This window comes from Anolis carolinensis, chromosome 1 (genome assembly GCF_035594765.1).
Source record: "Anolis carolinensis isolate JA03-04 chromosome 1, rAnoCar3.1.pri, whole genome shotgun sequence".
Taxonomy (NCBI): domain Eukaryota; kingdom Metazoa; phylum Chordata; class Lepidosauria; order Squamata; family Dactyloidae; genus Anolis; species Anolis carolinensis.
This window is the reverse complement of record NC_085841.1, coordinates 161,916,870-161,925,093: the sequence shown is the minus strand read 5'-3', so window position 1 is coordinate 161,925,093 and position 8,224 is coordinate 161,916,870. Positions and strand designations below refer to the sequence as shown.

The 8,224-nt window shown below is 38.3% G+C and overlaps 1 non-coding gene across 1 annotated transcript; it reads right to left on the bottom strand.

The window, feature by feature from the left end:
• Positions 1-278: 278 nt before the first annotated feature.
• Positions 279-365, bottom strand: mir1641 (microRNA mir-1641). The gene has a single exon (NR_163049.1). It is a non-coding gene; the product is annotated as a microRNA mir-1641 (primary transcript).
• Positions 366-8,224: the final 7,859 nt, after the last annotated feature.

Here is an 8,224-nt window from a genome sequence, read left to right as displayed (position 1 = left end):
CCCTTTCTTTCAAAGAAGCAGAGGAAATGCATTTCCTGATAGAGTGCAGATGCTGGGTCTTAGTGATACTTTCTCAGGGAATTCACACTGTTTAAAGAGGTTTAACCTTGTGCTGAATTTTCAGACCCACAAGGCTTGGATTCTCCCACCTAGACCCCCCAAAAGCAAATTAATGAGAGAAAGCCCTGCAATTGCTGTTCACAGGCCACATGAAAAGAAACCTAGCAGCTCCTTTCCAGTGTGCACACATTCTCAATGCTAATTAAGCAATAACGATCAAGGCACTGAGTGTTTCCTGAGGATTAATAACTAACTGGGAGGAGATGATGACCCCCAGACTGTCATTAATCCCAGGAAAAGCCCTGTGTGAAGGTTGTTTTTGCTAAGTAATCTGCACTATGAGAGAAAAGCAGGCAAAATATTCAGTTGGAAAGATTTCTTTTTAAAAAATATCTAAAAGTTACATAGAGTTGGGAAAAACTGAAATCCATGCAAAACTCACATCAATTTCCCTGCTTATACTGTGTAGTCAGTGCCTTGGGCAAATAGTGCAGAAATATTTTTCATTAAAACATGCCTATGATAAAGTGGAACCATTTAGGAGGACCAGGTGGGATATGAAGTTGAGACTAATTCAAATTTAAGCTTAATAATGTGGACAAAATAATAATGTGGACAAAAGGTTCAAACATTCATTTTTGCTATAGGAGACTTACATGACTGCCACTCTGGGAATTTTAAACTAAAACTGTGAGTTATAAAATGGTATGCACCATTGAATTTGTAAATCCTATATCCAAATAAGTAGTTTTAATTGTGACAACACCTTTTTGTGAAGTTAAAATCTCTCCCCCCCCCCCCCTCTCTGTGTGTGTCTGTATGTTTCTGCTCTGTGGTACAGCACAATGATTGGAAAAGGTTAATCAATTTTGTTCAATTTCAGGAAGCTGTTACTATGTAGCTCTATGTCAGTCTTATTACATGGTTACTCTAAGCAATTTAAATTCCTATTGCATTCCATCTTTTCTCTTTCTGAGGATTCAACAGGCTCCATATCCTCCATCCACACATTGGAAGAGTGGCTCTGAAATAGCAAGACTAATCATACAGTATGTGTATGGCTTTATGTGGACTTTAAAACTCTGCTCATGCAAGGTTTGTAGGGAGCCCGCCAGAATGAAGAAAACAAAATGGAGAAAAAAACGTATGTTTTTGATGCCAGCTCTCCAGAAACCCCAGAGGCCATAGCCAATTGTCACTTGTAGGATTCTCAGAGACACAGTCCCAAAAGTAATCTTTCTCAGCTATGAAGTCAAGTCACATGGAGCAGTTATTTTTGTCAAGACTCCCAAACATATGGAGTGGCAAGGGACCATCCATCAAAAACCACAAGCGAAGAAAAAGAAAAAAAAGAGGACTAATCTGTTTTGAATGTATATTTTTTGTAATTGTAACATAAACATATTACATAAAAAAGAAACATTAATCCACATATATACAATAAATTTATTTATAAATCTTCAGTTAAAGCTAAACCAATGCAACTAATCTAAAGACCTGATTAACAAACAATAATGCTAAACCTTAAGACCAAATAAATCCTAATACTAACACAGAACACCAACAGATACTAATACCAGGAACACTAGCAAAATAACAAAACCTTAAATCATAACATGAAGAACTCTTATCTCCCATTCCAAATATTAATGAAAAACAAAAACCCATGAGAAAGATATACATCATTCTACCTTTACATATCTAAGTAAATGAATTTACTAGAATAATAACCAAACTTCCACATTCTTACATTATGGATATTGATTTGTTCTGAATGGAGAAGTTCTAACTTTCAAAGGCCTCCCTGTAGAGATGTCTACCAGCATGATACAGGCACACTTTGCAAATATATTTCTTCAGCTGATGCTGTGCTGATATTGAATGTTAATGTGGAAATGAAGGATTTTGACAAGGTGCTTTGGAAACCAATATTCAAAATAGTGTTGCTCCCATGCATTCCTTCACATAGAAACCACTGTTTGTCTGTAGAGGTTGAGCATACCTTATCTGGAATTTCAAAATAGTCCTTCTACATGGGGTTTTCATTTTTGCAGATTTGATTACTATCTTCTTTTTAGAAATCTCTATGTCCTCAAGCATGAAATTACACTGGAGGGCCTAGAGATTCCTAGAGATGTATTCTCTCAGTTTCCTCACTTTTGTGGGGGTCCTGTACCCCTAACCCAAGAGAATGTGGAGGGCCAACTATAATCCAAAATTGTCTACATGGATGGTTGAGATGGTGATACCCTGGCTTTCTGATAGTTCAATGTATGTAAACTTAGTTTAATTCACAAAATTATTAACAATATTGTGTATAGAATTATCTTCAGGCTGTGTATAAAGTGTATAAGAAAGATAAATGAACTTCATATTTAGATTTGGTTCCCATCTACAAGATCTCATTGCATAATTGCAAATATTGTACAGGTATTCCAAACTCCAAATCATCATCATCTTAATTTCAAAAAATTTCTGGTCCCAAGCATTTCAGATAAGATATACTCAACATGTATCTGGCTCATATTTCCTTTTCAACTAGTCTTTAATATTTTTAGCAGGTGCTGAGAACCCAGTATAACAAACCAGAAAATCCTGGACACCCACACTCTGCTCATGTAGTACTTTTCCTAAAGAACCAAATAAATATTGTCTACTGGGAAATGGTGGAAAGAGAATGGGATACTGTTCTAGTAAAAATTAATGATTTTTCAGAAGAAATTCCCCTCCCAATGCTCCTCTGCAACTCTTACTATTACATTCCACAAGATTGACCCTTTGGTCTAAGGTTTCTTGCTGGCCTATTTCTTATTAGCCAGGCTAAGCTGGCATCAAGGGGGCTATCATCTGTCGAAACATCAGCAAGAGGAACAATTGACAAAGAAACCACTTGAGAATGTTGAGTAAACTGGGTAAAATGAAGTGAAAGAAGTTAATGTGCAACCTGGCACGCAGTGCCAAGCCCAAGCCGTGAGAACTGCTTATGTGATAATTGGTCCCTCACAATATCTTCTGCTCTGTAAAACATTGTCTTGGGCTTGTCTTTCAGCACAGGAACTGATCTCTTTGAAATGTACTGAAATCAAAAACCCACCCCTCAGAGCTCCCACCCCTCTTCCAGGTATGAATTCAGGTGGGAAAAGCTGTGCTTTTTTGAGCATCTACAAGCTGTTTCAGGTAGTTACAAGGCAGCCTAATAGCAATGAGAAAAATAGGTTGTACTTCAATAAAGGGGTGTGCATGTGAATAATATATAATTTTGGCTTTCAATCAAATCCAGTTATGGAGCTTTCAGTACCCGTCAGCCTTCTCTTTATTTCTCACTCTCTAATAAGAATCATAGGAGCCCCGGTGGCTCAGTGTGTTAAAGTGCTGAACTGCTGAACTTGCAGACTGAAAGGTCCCAGGTTCAAACCTGGGGAGCGGAGTGAGTGCCTGCTGTTAGCTCCAGCTTCTGCCAACCTAGCAGTTTGAAAACATGCAAATGTGAGTAAATCAATAGGTACCGCTCCGGCGGGAAGGTAACGGCGTTCCATGCAGTCATGCCAGCCACATGACCTTGGAGATGTCTACGGAAAATGCTGGCTCTTCAGCTTAGAAATGGAGATGAGCACCAACCCCCAGAGTCGGACACGACTGGACTTAACGTCAGGGGAAACCTTTACCGTTACCGTTAATAAGAATCATAGGGTACATCTACACTGTAGAATTAATGCAATTTGCTACACTTTAATTGCCACAACCAAGTGCTGTGGACTCACAGATATTGTAATTTTACAAGGTCTTTAGCCTTCTTTGCCAAAGAGTTCTTGTGTCTTGCCAAACTACAAGTCCCTGGATTCCATAGAAGTGAGCCATGGCAATTAAAGTGGTGTCAGACTGCATAGATGCACCCGAAGAGTCATCATTCTAACTCCATTCTGCTGTGCAAGAAAACAGAAAGTACTCTCAACAGATGGCCATCCAGCCTCTGTTTAAAAATCTATATAGAAGAGGATTCTACCAAACTGCGAGGCACCATATTCCACTGGTTAACAGGTCTTACTAGAAGGAAGTTTTTACTAATGTTTAAGTGGGATCTCTTTTTCTTTAGTTTGAGCATAAAAACATTTATAAATGGTACAATTCAGTTTGCTTAAATTTTTGACATATTAATAGTGGTGATATTCTAGGGGTGAGAATTATGCATTTCTCCAGATGTGATTCCTTATCATCATTCAGATGGATTCCTCATCATTGACTTTGCCGGTGGGGGTTACATGAAGTTACAGAGCACCAACATATATAAGCAATGTTTCCATGAACTTAGGACCTGAAACCTCACCTTTGGTCCCCAGGGCAAGGAGAAGGATATTCAGTGCTGCCTTCAAAGTGTATATACATTTATTTTACTGAGTTACTAGACTTGGGGTGCCTTATTTAAATAATGTATGCTACGTAACAGTGGCCAGTGTCTAACACACTTCTGATATTATCCTCATGCATCTTTTGCTATATCAAAAGGAGCTCTCCACCATTCATAGGTTTTGGCTCTGAAATCTCCAGGTTTGATACAGTCCTGATGGGACAAGTCTTTCTAGAGGGCCAGATGATTTCCATCCTTGAGTTAGAAATTTCAACGACTTCTATTCTGAAATATTTTTATGATAATTTTCATCTCTTACTTATAGAATGTTCTTTAACTTGGGTAGGGGTCATCCTCTGCCAGACTATTCTTTATGGGTACATATATTTTGATTCCTACAATTATAAAATCTAACAGCACAAAATAATTGACCATTCTATAGACATCCTTCTTAACTTTGGTTCAAAACATCTACATGGCAACAAAGAAAAGGAAAACATGAGCAACAGTCCCCCTAGTTTTGGAGTTCTGTGCTTGATGTCCCTAAGAATATCTGCAACCATCCACTGGACTTTGTATAACTGTTAAAGTGAAATCATAGTACCATAGTTGTGTGATGTAAAAGTGTCCCTCCCCTGGTTATCCATCCCCCAGTTTGGTCCACCTTGACTGAAATAGCTTTGGACCATGCTCATTTCAGATTCCAATTAGATCCACTTAGATGTTGGTCTTAAATTGCTCTGAATCAACATGCTTTGCTTTGGAATTCAGGATCTGTACAAAGTGATTGTATCACTGTAATAATTGTTTGATTTCAAATGTTTTAGATTATGAGCCATCTTCAGAAGGATATGATTCAAAAAGACAACAGAGAAATATGATAGATGATAGATATAGAGACAGGCAGAGAAAGATAGATAGAGGACTTACCCCCCCTCCAATTTGAATCAAGCCTTAGCATGTATAACTAGCTTTGTCTACACCAACTGCTTAATTCTGGACTGGACCTGGACAGAATGTGATGGTGGCTACATACACCAGGCTGTATCCTTGCAGTTTCACACAGGTGTCCAGATGGCCAAGTTCATGTTGGCTCCACTGGGCCATCTATGAGTTGTGGAACTCTCTGTGAGCATCTGTCTGTCTGTCACCTCTTGCATCTGCTGAGGTCATAATGGAATAGCTGTCATCAAGAAGTAGAGGTTAAAGCAGCTTCTTGTATGGACATCACATTCTGACCTTAGCAGATGTGACTGTGATGGCAAGATGCTTTCAGGGACCTCCATGACCAGCAAGGAGCAGTGATGGCACTATGCGGCCAACCCTTCTCTCAGCACTGATCAGTGCAGGGAAAGAGTGATGGCAATAGTGTGTGTGGACAACAGATGGACCTATGCTGCTCTCCATACAAGTGCATAGTCTGGAGTTTCCTGCAAACAACAGAGTATTCCCTGACTTTGCTTAGTGCGGAGCAAAGTCATGTTAATGGCAACAAACTAAAAATACTTGCTGTACACCATGAAAACTGCCAGTACTGGATTTGGAGTGAGATTGAAACAGGTTTGAAATGGCATTTGATGGGACTTTAAGGTCCTTTTACACTCCACAGCAATACAGTTGTAATTCCTCTTTAACTGCCATGGCTGCATTCTATGAAAACATTGACACTTTCTGGGATGGAATGTTAGATACCTGATGAAAGTACAAATTTCAAGATTCCATCACATGGAACCATAAGAGGTGATGGGAATTTCAAACTAGAATTGCCTAGTTTGAAAGGGCTCAAAGAGAAGAGAACTATGTAATATGTTATCTTTAGGAATTTCTAGATTGGGCATGCCCTCCAGATGTTTTGGATTTCAGCTTCCAGAATTCCTGACCATTGGACAAACTCACTAGAGCATCTGGGAATTGAAGTCTCAAACACCCAGAGAACCATAGGTTGTGAAGTCCTACTCTTAGATCCTCCAGAGCAAATCTATGGTCAAAATCTACCAGAAATTGACCATATTGCATGCTACAAGACCTGGAGGTTCTTAAAGAAAATACTTTTCTATGTATTTCTAAGTATTTTTCTATGTGTTCTCCCATAAAGAGAAAAAATGTTTTTATTTATGGTTTTTTGTCAGAGCGCTCTGACATTTTTCCCCTTTTTCCCATTTTTGGTGATAAGAATATTTTTATTTTCAATTTACATATTAATAAAAAGGAAACAAATCTATATACATGTATATATGCATAGATCACTAGTATACTTCCTACCATCTATACAATATTTGTATTTGGTTATACTCTCCTCTCCTCCCACCCCTCCCAATTTAGTGACTTCCCATCCCTTGGTATGGAGACATTAATATATAATTCTATTCTTCCTTCCTATTATGTTGTTTTTCTATTCTACCTTCTGGCCTGATATTTATTATTTATAAATTCCCTACACAAATTCTAACAGGTTTAATTATGGAGCTTTCTATAAAAAAACCCTAATTCTTCTTCTTCTTCTTCTTCTTCTTCTTCTTCTTCTTCTTCTTCTTCTTCTTCTTCTTCTTCTTCTTCTTCTTTTTACAAGTTTAGAAATGGTTCCCAGTTCTTGATAAAAAAAAATTGAATTTTTTCTTTGTTCATCATTGCTAAGTTGTCAATTTCTGCTATTTTAAATACTTTAACCATCCATTCTTCTATTGTTAGTTGATTCGCCTTCTTCCAAAACTGTGCGTAATATAATATCCTTGCTGCCATTATCATGTAGTGCAGTACTTTGTTTATTTGACATTCCCAATAAAAGTAATTAGAGCTCCAATTGTATCTTTGATTGAATTTTTTTGCATTGTTTTTTGCCATTTTCATGTGTCCCTGGCTGCAGCAAATGCAGAGGGCTGACTGTAAAATCTGACCAAATGCCTTCATATTTCCCCCCATTTTAGACATCTTATACCTCTCGTATATAAAATAAAATGTATGAATTAGAGTACACACAGTTCTACAGATGAATATGTGTTTGCACCAAACTGTTCACTACTTGCTGCCAAGAATGAGAGGCTCAAGAAACATGCCTCCCTATTCCATGAATGATGAGATGGTAGGCATTTCTTGGAGGTAAATGCAATTACACTCAGTGACAGCTCTTTACTCTTTCCTGCTAACTGGGAAATGAACTTGTGTAGCTTCCTTCACTCTACACTTAACAGAGTGCCTGCAGTCTGGGAATTGACCTCAGACGCTGTTTTGAAGAGGGGATATTTTCTGAAGCGGGAGGTTTTGGTTTGTCAATACTGGAAAGTATGAAGAACATGTATGCTTTGGCACACCTGCACACCCTCAAGAACCAAGAAACAAACTATAGAATTTTTTGATGATTCACATTGCTTCTGTCTGTCCGTAAGGAGTGTGAGAAACAACCGTTACTCAAGCCAGTCCTGTTCCTTTGTGATTGGAAATTTCCTACTGCATGTATCATTATTTTTCTCAAGCCTCAGAATGATTCCTTGGAGTTTGTGCCAGAATTGTATGATTACATGATGGGATTTCACTGTAGCTATAACTAACAAGTCGATTCTCTGACCCTCATGCATGGAATTTGATCTTGTCACATCAAATTTAGGGAAAATAGCCGAAACAAGCTATGGCAGAGTTTCCTTGATTGTGGGAAGAATAGGAAGGATGGTTTGTGAACTAGGAAATGGTAGGAAGCATCCCCAGCCAGGAAGAGATTCAGTGAGGTTTTCCAAAGTCCGCCAAGAGGATTAAAAATATTACACAAAAATGAAACTCTAGCCTCTGGCCTGTTTTCTTCTCACACAAAATGGCTGAGTTGGGGAT